The sequence below is a fragment of the Eretmochelys imbricata genome, chromosome 6 (assembly GCF_965152235.1).
Source record: "Eretmochelys imbricata isolate rEreImb1 chromosome 6, rEreImb1.hap1, whole genome shotgun sequence".
Taxonomy (NCBI): Eukaryota; Metazoa; Chordata; order Testudines; family Cheloniidae; genus Eretmochelys; species Eretmochelys imbricata.
The window spans coordinates 98424072-98436939 of NC_135577.1; positions in this window are offsets into that span (position 1 = coordinate 98424072).

Consider the following 12868-nt stretch of genomic DNA (forward strand, 5'->3'; position numbering starts at 1 on the left):
GTGAGAAGAGGATTTTATTTGTCTCCGTAAACACTGGGGAAATGCTAGATGTTCTCACACAGCGTAGTAAAGAGACATGACAAGAAGCAAACCTTGAATACGTCCTCAAAACTATATTGCTAAATAAATTCTAGACACAGTCTGACAACTAACCGTCAGAAAGCAAACGCAATTAAAGTTTTGAAGGGAGATTTGTCTCCTCTCACTCCTGCACAATCACCTAGCAAAGTTGGCTACTTCTCTTCAGTTATCCCATGTTCCCAGTTTTACATATGCTTTATTTCATTGCATGTTTGTTTGTTTGTTTGTTCTTTCAGTACTGCAGCACTTTGCTTACTGGGTATGTTTCCATTTAACACTTTCACCATTGAATAAAGTTATCAAGAAATCATTGGGGACTTGGCAGCGTCATTCCAATGAGAGCAAATTTCATTCTAAAATAGACAGGCACATACTTTGAACTAGCAGTGAAAGGCAGGATTTTCTTCTTACTATACAATCTCCCTCATTCTGACATGGTAGACTCAACCTTGTTCAACCTTGCAAGGACAGCAGGGACCACTGTGAGCATCTAGTCTGACCTCCTGTATAACATAGGCCATAGAACATCTCCAAAATAATTCCTAGAGCAGGTCACTTAGAAAAACATCCAATATTGATTTTTAAAAATTGCTGATGGATGGTCCACCATGACACTTGGAAAATTGTTCCAATAGTTAAAGAATTTCACAGTTAAAAATGTACACCTTATTTCCAGTCTGAATTTGTCTAGATTCAACTTCTAGCCATTGAATCATGTTATATTTTTATCTGCTAGATTAAAGAGCCCATTATTAAATATTTGTTCCCCATGTGGATATTATAATTTGTAATCAAGTCACCTCTTACCCTTGTCTTTGTTACACTAGGTAGATAGACTCAAGGAGCTCAATCACTATACATGTTTTGTAATCCTTCAGTTATTCTCCTGGTTGTTCTCTGAACCCTCGCAAATTTATCAACATCTTTTTTGAATTGTGAGCACTAGAACTGGACACAGTATTCCAGCAGTGTTTGCACCAGTGCCAAATACAGAAGTAAAATTGCCATTCTAGTCCTACTCAAAGTTCCCCTATTTATTCATCCAGGATTGCATTAATTCTTTTGACCACAGTACCATAGTGGGAGCTCATGTTTAGCTGATTATCTACCACGACCCCCAAATCTTTTTAAATTACTGCTTCCCAGGATAGAGTTCACCTTCCTGTAAGGTATGGCTTATGTTCTGTTGTTAGAAATATACATTTGCATTTGGCCATATTAAAATATGGATTGTGTGCTTGTGCCATTTACCAAGTGATCTAGATCGCTCAAAATCAATGGCCTGCCCTTCTCATTGTTTACCACTCCCCCAATTTTTGTGTCATCTGCAAAGTCTATCAATGATTATTTGTTTTCTTCCAGACCACTGATAAAAACTTTAGAGAGTAGGGCCAAGAAACACTCACTAAATGATGATTCCCTGCTTACTATTACATTTTGAGCCCTAACAGTTAGCCAGTTTTTTAATCCATTTAATTCCGTATCATTCTATCATTTTAATCAAAGTGGCGTGTAGTACCATGTCAAAGGGTATTATATTAACACTTATCTCTTATCAACTAAACTTGTAATTTCATTTAAAAAAATCGGTTTAGTTTGACAGGATCTATTTTCCATAAACCAGTGTTGGTTGGCATTAATTCCTAATTGATTCCTATATCAGTTGCTTCATTATCTTGTCAGGCTGACCAGACCTACAATTACATGGACCATCCCATTTACCCTTTTAAAAAAATGGCACAAAATGTGTTTTCTTCCAGTCTACTGGAACTTCCCCAGTGCTCCAAGATTTATTGGAAAATCAACATTAATGGTCCAGCAAGAACCTTGGCCAGCTCTATTAAAACTCTTTTGGTGCATGTTATCTGGACCTGCTCATTTAAAAAGATCGAACTTTAGTTCATATAGCTGTGTATACGTGTGTGCATGCATAGGCTATCTTCCAAGCAATCTGGCTTTTAAGCTCTTAATACCTGGTAAGAATTGTTCTATGGAAAGAAAGTTACTACTTAAATTCAGATGTCCATTCAGTGTGGATTAGAAAAGTTGCTTTTCCCCTGACCACTTGATATAAAATGAGTCCTGAACATTTTAAAATTAAGTAGCACTTAGAGATATGAAAAACCTGCACACAGAAAGCAATGCAGTTGATTTTTCTAAAGAATTGCCTTTGTTAAAATGTTTCTGTCAAGGTCAATGTAACATACATAATATGGGCCATATCATAGTCTCAGTCCAACCCCTTTTGAATCCCTGGAAAGACTGCCTTTTCAACAGCAACACCTTGTGGAGTTTTTCCACCCCCATAATCACAAGGACACCCATTTGAGTGATGTAGTGAAGGTTTCTCTGTGTACTCTCTCCCTTGTACACCACACAGAAGCAGAGCACAATATGGACCTTAAGATTACTGTTCCTCAATTTGTGGCACCTTAGAGACTAACCAATTTATTTGAGCATAACCTTTCGTGAGCTACAGCTCACTTCATCGGATGCATACTGAGCTGTAGCTCATGAAAGCTTATGCTCAAATAAATTGGTTAGTCTCTAAGGTGCCACAAGTACTCCTTTTCTTTTTGCGAATACAGACTAACACGGCTGTTACTCTGAAACCTGTTCCTCAATTTCTTCATCTGTGAAATGAGGATAATCATACTGACCAACCCCACTGGAGTGATGTGAAGATTAAGGGGAAGTGGAGGTTAAAGTATTGGCTTTGATCTATATGACTTGGAACCTACCTATATGAGGAACTTCCTCTTTTCCTGGTCCATTCTGCCACAGATGAGATTAGCACTGCCGCTTCAGCTGGAACCCCCTTGATACAGGAGAGAGAGAGCGTGCTCTGCGAAGGCCCTGGAGATTTGGAACTTACCCCCATGCTCACAGCTTGATCTGAAATAAGTTGAATCTGTTAACTTTCAGGGCATGCTCCAAAGCTCATCTTTTTCTCCTCTGGGTCCAATGAGGATGTACAAGAACTGGCCTATTCTATGTAGGTTCTCACATTGCCCTTACATTGCAGAAGCAGCGCTCAAGTTTCAAACCAGCATAAACCGGAACTGAACAAACCAAACAAATGTCAGTGGGAGTTGCACCTACTTGTACCAGAGATGAAACTGGTTTATTGTACATATCCACAAAGGGATGAATTGAGAGCAGTGGGAGGTAAACCTGTCATTTCAGACCTTTTAAAGGCATGTGGATCTTGGTGTTCTCAAACCTAATAGTTAGATGACAAAATCATTCTCCCCTGGCTTAGTTTATAAGAAAGATTTAAAGACAAAAGAAGGGCTATCTTATAAAATCTCTGGTGTCCACTCCCAGTAAATTACAAACAGCCTGTGAATCTCGAGCTTAAACGAGATGCAAAGACAAGAGAAAATAGTGGTGGGGTGATCCACTGCAGTTGAAGACGCCATACAGCTTATTTCAGATTCCAGAAGCCAGACAGACAGGAAAAAACAAGAATAAATGATTGATAGATATGAATGATAGGGCTTTTATTACATCTGGGGATGGAGTGAGGCAGTGGGTGTGAACTGATGACATAACTACAAAAGCAAAGCCTGAACCACAAGAACACCAAATGGAATAAAGTCAAATCCATCAACTTTCTTGGGTTATACTGTATACAATATCTGAGTCTGTGTCAGATCCATGCCCTCTCACTCTTTTCTTTAATAGTATGTTCAGCATTACCTTTCTCCTGCCCTGTCCCTTACTATATAAGATCATAAGAATGGCCATGCTGGGTCAGACCAAAGGTCCATCTAGCCCACTATCCTGTCTTCTGACAGTGGCCAATGCCAGGTGCCCCAGAGGGAATGAACAGAACAGGTAATCATCAAGTGGTGCATTCCCTGTCGCTCATTCCCAGATTCTGGAAAGCTAGGAACACCATCCCTGCCCATCCTGGCTAATAGCCATTGATGGACCTATCCTCCATGAATTTATCTAATTCTGTTTAGAACCCTGTTATGGGCTTGGCCTTCACAACATCCTCTGGCAAAGAGTTCTACAGGTTTACTGTGTGCTGTGTGAAGAAATATTTCCTTTTATTTGTTTTAAATCTGCTCCCTATTAATTTCATTTGGTGACCTGTACTTCTTGTGTTATGAGAAGGAGTAAATAACACTTCGTTATTTATTTTCTGCACTCCAGTCATGATTTTATAGACCTCTATCATGTCCCCCCTTATTTGTGTCTTTTCCAAGCTAAAAAGTTCCAGTCTTATTCATCTCTCCTCATACAGAAGCTGTTCCATACCTTTGCCCTTTTCTGAATCTTTTCCAGTTCCAATATACCTTTTTTGAGATGGGGCAACCACATGTGCACGCAGTATTCAAGACGTGGATGTACCATGGATTTACATAGAGGCAATGTGATATTTTCCGTCTTATTATCTATCTCTTTCTTAATGATGCCCACCAATCTGTTCGCTTTTTTGACTGCCGCTGCCCATTGAGTGGATGTTTTCAGAGAACTATCCACAATGACCTCAAGATCTTTCTTGAGTGGTAACAGCTAATTTAGACCCCAAAGCATTATATGTATAGTTGGATTATGTTTTCCAATGTGCATTACTTTGCATTTATCAACACTGAATTTCATCTGCTATTTTGTTGCCCAATCACCTAGTTTTGAGAGATCCTTTTGTAACTCTTCACAGATCCTTTTGTGGATCCATCTGCTGGGCTTCCAACATTACCCTCTTTTCTTTTGCTGCTGGAATAGCTCTCACCGCCCTGTTTCATAGCCTTCTCATCACATCATAATGGCTTTTGTTTTTTTGTTTCCAGCAACATCATCTTCTCTGCTACCTCTAATTCCAGTAATCTTTCTCCTTTTTATCTACCTTCACTCTTGCACTCTTCACTCCCACTCCTAACCACTATCTCCAGCTCCAGGGAATTTTTCACACCTGGAACAGTTCTCATCTTCTCATGCTACAGCAACTTCCTTTTGTGTCATTATAAATGATCTCCATTTGACACTACAGTGGATTTTGACACCCTGGCAATGTCAGTTGGCTTCACCGTGTTACACCTGTCTATTGCCATGAATTGATCACAGCTATTTATGTGACAATGGCCACTGTTTGGTAGTGTGCCTGAGCCATGAAGCCAGCTTGGACTAGGATAGGAATAGTCTCAAAGTCTAAAATTAAGATTTGGAGTTTGGGTTAAGCCCAATTCAGAAATAAGGCCCAGGCCTGCACCTTCCTAAATTTAAGGGATATTTTGGTTTTGTTAAGAGCTGAAGCAAGGAGCTTCACAGATGAAAAGTTCACGACAGCAAGTTCTATTGCTCCTCCACAATTCAGGGCCTGTGGTATATATTCTTGAGCATCACCTACTATATTTACATATAAATAGGTATAGAGCATTCTGTAACAGGTTTATCTGTATTTATTGGGTATTTTGGAGAGAACCAGTGAGTAATGGCTATGTTTAGCACTGGCTAACGTAATTAAAATGGAGCAGACTGCTCATCCCTACCCCCAAGGATAAGGAGCATCATCATCAGAAATGATACCTCTCTGACAGCTGGTGTGTGGTGCTTTTCCATAGCTGGTGTCACTCTACACTGAAGTGTGGATGAAAACCTACACCTTAGTCTTCTCTGGATTAACACATGCTTCTGGAGCATAAATATTTGCATATCTTAGCATATCTTATGATTTGAGCTACAATGAATAACTTGCTGGAAATCAAGACTTCAAGGGGAAAAAACCCCTCACTCTGCTCATTTTGAGAATCATTCTGAAATCTGCATGGATTTCATGCAAATCAAAGTGGAAAATGTGTGCATGTACACTTGATCAGGAGTTAAGATGCATTCAGCTGTTTGTACTTTTGAATGAGATTGGGGGGGTGGGATGGAAGAAAGGGAAGAATTTTGTAAAACTGGAACAAAAAAAGCATTGTACGTGATCAGTTATTTTAAATGTTTCCACTGATTTAAATATAAAATAAATATGTTACTACCTGCTGAAGCAGCAGGGTGGTTTTTCTTTTTTTTTCTTTTTCTTTTGGGGCGGGGGGGTTAAGTTTTACCTCTAGAAGGAGAGAGAAAAATGAGAAATGAGAAACTTCTAAGACTATTGAACAGTAAATGTTCAGTACATTAGCACTGTTATTTGGAATGGGTTTTCCTGTAATTGTTACACATTAAGAAAATGTGCAATATTCAATGGCTTACTAAATACCTAATTTGTTTTCTTCGCTGTGGTAGGTGCTGTGTCCCATGTTATTGGGAATTTAAATTGACTAACCCATAGTAGTGGGTAAAAAAATTAGGCAGCTGTACTGAATGTATCTGGCTTTGTTGGAGTTCTGCCTGAGACTAACTGAATTCCCAAAGTGTTCTGCCCCAGCATGCACTGGTTTTGCATAGAACAGGGTGGATTCCCTAGGTCATGTCTCCACTTTAGTTGTACCAAATTCCTCATCAAGAACAGAGGGCATCTTTAGAAGACGTGACATGGGCTCCAATGATACAAATATGATGAGGACAGTAGCTTTGTCTTTTAGCCATTAGCACTGTCGCATAGATGTCACAGGGCCTGTGAGAAATGGATGAAAAACAGACGGCTCAAATTCAGCCTCGGAATGACAGAGGTGATGCTGGCAGAAACAGAAAAACAGTCTGAGCATGCTGACCTTATTCTTTATTGAAGACTCTACCCTCCATTTATCAAGATAGCACATAATGTGAATATCCTATTAGGTTTATTCCTTGACACGTAAATAGCAACAGTGGTGAGCATCACCTTCTTCCCCCTTTGGTTTGACAAAAAATACTATATCCGTTCTCCTTAGTTACTGTAGGTTCATTTTGAGCAAGGACTTGAAACAATGAACAAAGCATGAATTTATAGTACCCTTGTAGCTTTGTAAACATGTAAAAGACATAATGAATAGAGAACAGAGAGCTTGCAGCTGTAGTTTAGCATGTAGTGCAGCTTGTGAATAGCTTAGGATCTAGATGGCTACAAAAATTAGACCAGTCATAAAGTGCATGATATGATGTATTAACCAATAGTATTGAGTGTAAGTGTGTATATAAGCTGATTCATGATTACATACATTGGATGTATGATTATGTATATTCATGAGGTACCCACACCCTATATTTGAGCTTGAGCAATTCAAGTGTAGTTTGATTGTATGCCAATAAAGAAACCTCAGTGATGAGTTTTGGATTTGAGCTGAGTTCTTGGGAACCAAGTGGACAATGTCTCAGATGCCAATTTACTCCTGGGTGGATAAGGTCTCAGAGGTTATCCCAAGAGTTACCATCAGGTTAGATAAATGTGATATATTTTACGTGGACTGTGGAGGCCATTCAAACATTCAAACTACTATAACATGCAACACCTTGCTTTATTTGGCAAGACAGACTGATAAGCACAAATAACAAAGATGCACTATTCATTCCTCTGTCTCCCCTTTCTTGAGAGCACTAAGGTGTTGACTAAGGAGACATCAGCTTTATGGGACTGCTCTTTGTTGACTTTTATCCTGGTAATGCAGGGTGGATGCTGACTAATATGACTTTCTAATCAGGTTAAAGTGACTTTGAAAATGTAAATTCCACATCATGTCGTCAATGCAATAAACATCAGGCATAGGCAGTAGGAGGAGGAAGTGAAAACATTCAGAAAAAGAAAAAAGAATTTGCCCAGTATGCTTAAATATTTGATTAATTAGTATGACCCTGGTTGTATTTCATATGTCAAAAGAGAAAAATGAATGTGTACACTAGTTCCATTTACTGTGCTCTTGTTCACCAAATGAAGGATCTTAAATAAAAACTCATAAATTAGAGTATGTAGCCAAGGAGTCTGAAATATAACAGATGAGAAGGCATTGGCTTATTACTGTTTCAAGATTGTAGGAGAACCTTGGAAAAAATAATTTTATCCTAATGCACTTTTTAATACTTTTATTGGAATAAGAAATCATTCAATGTAATGTTGTTAATAATATAACTAATGATCTATAAGCCACAAAGCATCTGTGCAAAGGAATAATGGGCTTATGTTCCAAGTAAAGGGGAAAAAATCTAAACACAACCTTAATCAAAGGTTAATTTTCAAGGCAAATAATTTAGAATGGTCGCTGTGGGGTTTCTAATGCATTCCTCTCTCTCTCTCATACAACACTGCCACAGACATCAGTGGAAATTTTGGTGTATAAGGAGTCAAGCCTCTAGACTCTACACTTTGACAATGAAAACAGCACATGTCCTTGGATCAGTAACTGGTTAAAATGTAGGAAACAAAAGGTAGGAATAAATGGTTGGTTTTCCAAATGGAGAGAGGTAAATAGTGGTATCCCCCAGGGGTCTGTACCGAGACCAACATATTCATAAATGATCTAGAAAAAGAGGTAAACAGTGAGGTGGCAACATTTGCGGATGACACAAAACTACTCAAGATAGTTGAGTCCAAAGCAGACTGTGAAGAGTTACAAAGAAATCTCACAAAACTGGATAATTGGCAACAAAATGGCAGATGAAATACAATATTGATAAATGCAAAGTAATGCACATTGGAAAACATAATCCCAACTACACATATAAAATTATGGGGTCTAAATTATCTGTTACCACTCAAGAAAGAGATCTTGGACGATTGTGGATAATTCTCTGAAAACATCCACTCATTGTGCAGCAGCAGTCAAGAAATCAAACAGAATGTTGGGAATCATTAGAAAAGGAATAGACAATAAGACAAAGTATCCTATTGCCTCTATATAAATCCATGCTACACCCATATCTTGAATACTGTGTGCAGATGTTGTTGCCCACCTCAAAAATATATATATTGGAATTGGAAAATGTACAGAAAAGGGCAAAAAATGATTAAAGATATGGAACAGCTTCCATATGAGGAGAGATTAATAAAACTGGGACTTTTCAGCTTGGAAAAGACACAAATAAGGGGGAATAGGATAGAGGTCTATAAAGTCATGACTGGAGTGGAGAAAATAAATAAGGAAGTGTTATTTACTCCTTCTCATAACACAAGAAGTACAGGTCACTAAATGAAATTAATAGGCAGCAGATTTAAAACAAACAAAAGGAAGTATTTCTTCACACAACGCCCAATCAACCTGTGGAACCCTTTGCCAGAGGAGATTGTGAAAGTCAAGACTATAACAGGGTTCAAAAAACAACCAGATAAGTTCAGAGATGATAGGTTCATCAATGGCTATTAGCCAGGATGGGCAGGGATGCAAAACCATGCTTTGTAGTGTCTCTATCCTCTGTTTGCCAGAAGCTGGGAATGGGCAGTAGGGGATTGATCACTTGATGATTACTTGTTTGTTTCAGTACCTCTGGGGCACCTGGCATTGGCCACTGTTGGAAGACAGGATAGTGGGCTAGTTGGACCATTGGTCTGATACAATATGGCGGTTCTTATGTTGTTGGCTTTCATAGGGAAAACTTTTGTCAGTGGTTCTTAGAAGCAAAAATAAAGAAAGTGGAAAATGCTACAAGTGAGACAAGAATCGATTGGATTCTAAATTTAAAAGTGACAATCTTTTTTTTTTTTTTAAAATTTTTGGCTTGTTTTGAATGTTTGGAAATATAGCTATAATATAGTGGCTGCCACTAAAATATTAGCATCTATTCAGTCACCATACCATGATATCTGAGGTAACAAATGAAAGTGTAGCTCAGGTATCCTTTGGTACCTAAGTGTTTAAACTATGAAATAAAATCTCCATCTTGGATTAAAGAAAAATATCTTTGTTCAGTTTTAGACTCCTTTCAATTTCCACTATAATATAAGTGTTCATGACATACAAAAGTAGAATCTTTTTAATGTAAAAGCTGAAATTTCTCCAGCAATCTTTAAAAGCCAAGCCCCCAAGAGAAAGATGTATCACCTTGTACTCTGTGCTCCTCAGAGCCTATGTTAAGCATGGTTGGACCTAAACAGTAGGATGGAAGACTTCCAAGGTAAAGATAGTTGTTGCAGGATATAGTGTTGGTCAGAGATCCTCAACCTAAAGGTCATGAATAAGTGTAAGGAAATTGTGACTACCCTGCCCTTCCCATATTGCAAAGTAGGGGAAGGGGGTCACAACAAGTTCCTGGTTAGATGGGTGGGGGTTCACAGAGGTGGTCCTGGTGTGGAAAAAGGACTTCTGAGTCAGTATGTGTTGACTCAAATGCAGCAGCATGTGTTCATGGTGCAGATGGTCACATTCAAATGGAGGTTTTTTCACTGCTCATAGTCCCTCAAAGTCCTGTGGTATGGAATATTTTGCAAGAGTTGAGTTGTTAGCCTCAGGGTCCTCACCAGATGCCAGGTTCACTCAAACTGGGGATAGTATTCAAAATTGTAGTCTTAATTGTCTGAGAAAGTTTGGTTGAGCTGCACTAATGAGTGCAGGTGCAACCCCCAGAGTGGGGATGGTGGGGAAAAGAGCCAGAAGCAAAACTAACTCAATAGGAAATATTGTAAAAAATTGCCAAAGTTACTGAAACTCAAGATATTTGAGAAATGTACATATTGTTGACAGAAATGTAGCATTATGACAATTGTAAAACTATTCCATTTCACAGTAAAACTCTGCAAGAAATCCCTGGAGTAGAAAGCAGCTTCATTTTGAGGGCCCTTCCTAGAGATACTGAAGTATTGGATTCAGCTCTGAGACAAATATTGCTGTTCCCTAGTATTGATATAAAATTGCCTTCCCTTGTTCAAATTAACATGTATGTTGATATTGTCTGACAACTTACAGCAACAGGTTAGATTAATGCATTCCTTTCAGCCTGGATGGGAAAGTCACATGAAATTGATGATTATTTAAATGCCAGAGACCATCATTTAGCATGAACAGTTACAGAACCTCAAGCTTTTCTCTTTTTATACACTTAAAATACAATGTACTCATTTCAATTCCAGCGTTCACCGCTTAAATTCTTGCACCACTGTGCATATTATTATAGGGTGTGATTGCCAGGGTCATATTAATGTTCTAGTCTTGGAAGTCCTAGAAGCTTCAGCTGTAGTAAACTCTTATTCCTGATGAACAAACCTAGAACGCATACTAAAAAGTAGTGATCATTAAGGGCCTGATCCAAAGCCTATTGAAGTGAAGGGAAGGACTCCCATTGACATCAGTGAACCTGGGACTGGACTGCAAAAGAATGAGCTGTATTAAGTGTCAAAAAACCCACTTAAGAACTTAGAAACTAAAAATTAAACAGAGAAGAAAGCATTACCAGTGCAAAGGCTTCCAGTTAAATGGCTTTAGGAAGAAAAAAGAAAAAGCATCTCATAGCACACTGATCAGCAAAGTACAAGTGTGCAGACAGCCCCAACAACTTAACATAAGTTTAGAAATAATTAAACAAGAAAAAAAGTACGTAGAAGATACATTTATAGCTTGTTACAAGTGAGTCTAACATCTTCTTAATACAGCAGAACCTCCCTGATTCACACTAATGGCTATGAGACCAATTACTGAATTTGTGAATTAGCCTGTAAGCAACAAACCAGAAAAGCAAGGATAATGCATCACAGAATGTGTTTTCTTCATTTACTTTGACAAGTGCAGTCTGTCTTAATTGTTAATGATAATTCATAATGTGCTAGTAAATATGTAGTATATTTTAATAATAATAATAATAATAAAGTGTTAATAAGAGGAGACCTCAAAACCCATTACAACAGACTTTTCTGTGTGGTTCTTCCCCAGCTAGGTTCTGCTGAGAGATACTTAAAGCAGTTTGTTTATGCAATCCTGTGTGTTTTGAAGCGACATTTTATATCACATCTGCTAATATTCATTTTGGAAAAGCATTTGATTCATTATTTAAATATGATGCAACTTTAGAGTATTTGTGCTATAAGTGAGCCAGAGAAAATTATAAACACTCTACTTGTAATGACTAAGATGCCAATCCTGCAAATACTTAAATATGTCTGGTCAAAAGTCTGGTCAACTTCATGAAAACTTTCACGAAATTTCATCACATTTTTAAGTCAAATCTGAAATGTTGACTTTTTTTTTCTTGTAACTTGGAATTTTGCAATATTTTTAGCAGCTCTATAGCTAGGTGAAAAAACAGGTGAGTTTTTCTCGGAAAAGTTTGCACCAAAAGTTCTTCTTTTTGGTCAAAATGTTAAGAAAAATATAAGCAAAATTCACCAGATTGTGGCCAGTTTTACATGTAAACATATGTAAGTATTCTATGAATAGTGTCATTGACTTGAATGGCACTACTCATATCAGAAAAGTTAAGCACATGCTTTAACATATGCAGGTTTGGGACCTAAACTGCATTTTTTTTTGTTCACTTCTTGCATTCTTCAATTTGTTTAACTAGCTTTCTCATAAAAAGTTTTCTATGTACATAACAGAGACTTTACCACCCTATTTTTATACTCAAGGAAAAATACCATGAGGATTTTAAAGAGATTTAATTTTGCTTCAAATAACGTTGTTAAATGCATTCTTATTTAACTCTTCTGCTATTATATCAGTGAGCATTATATCTATTGTGTTCTGTCCTGGAATAATCATAATTAGTGAGATTAAAATGGAAACAGATTTTTGTTACCAGTAATGTTAGAACTTGTTCAGGAGAAATGCTGGGAGAGTTTTATTATCCACCAATGTGCAGGATTGTTAAAGGAAAAATTAAAACATTTATCAAAAAATACATTTACACATTTAAGCTGTAGGAGGGCTGTTTTTAATTTTTGTGCCATTAAGGAACATGAGTTTTATGAGTGTCTATTGTACTGTTGAAGAAAACT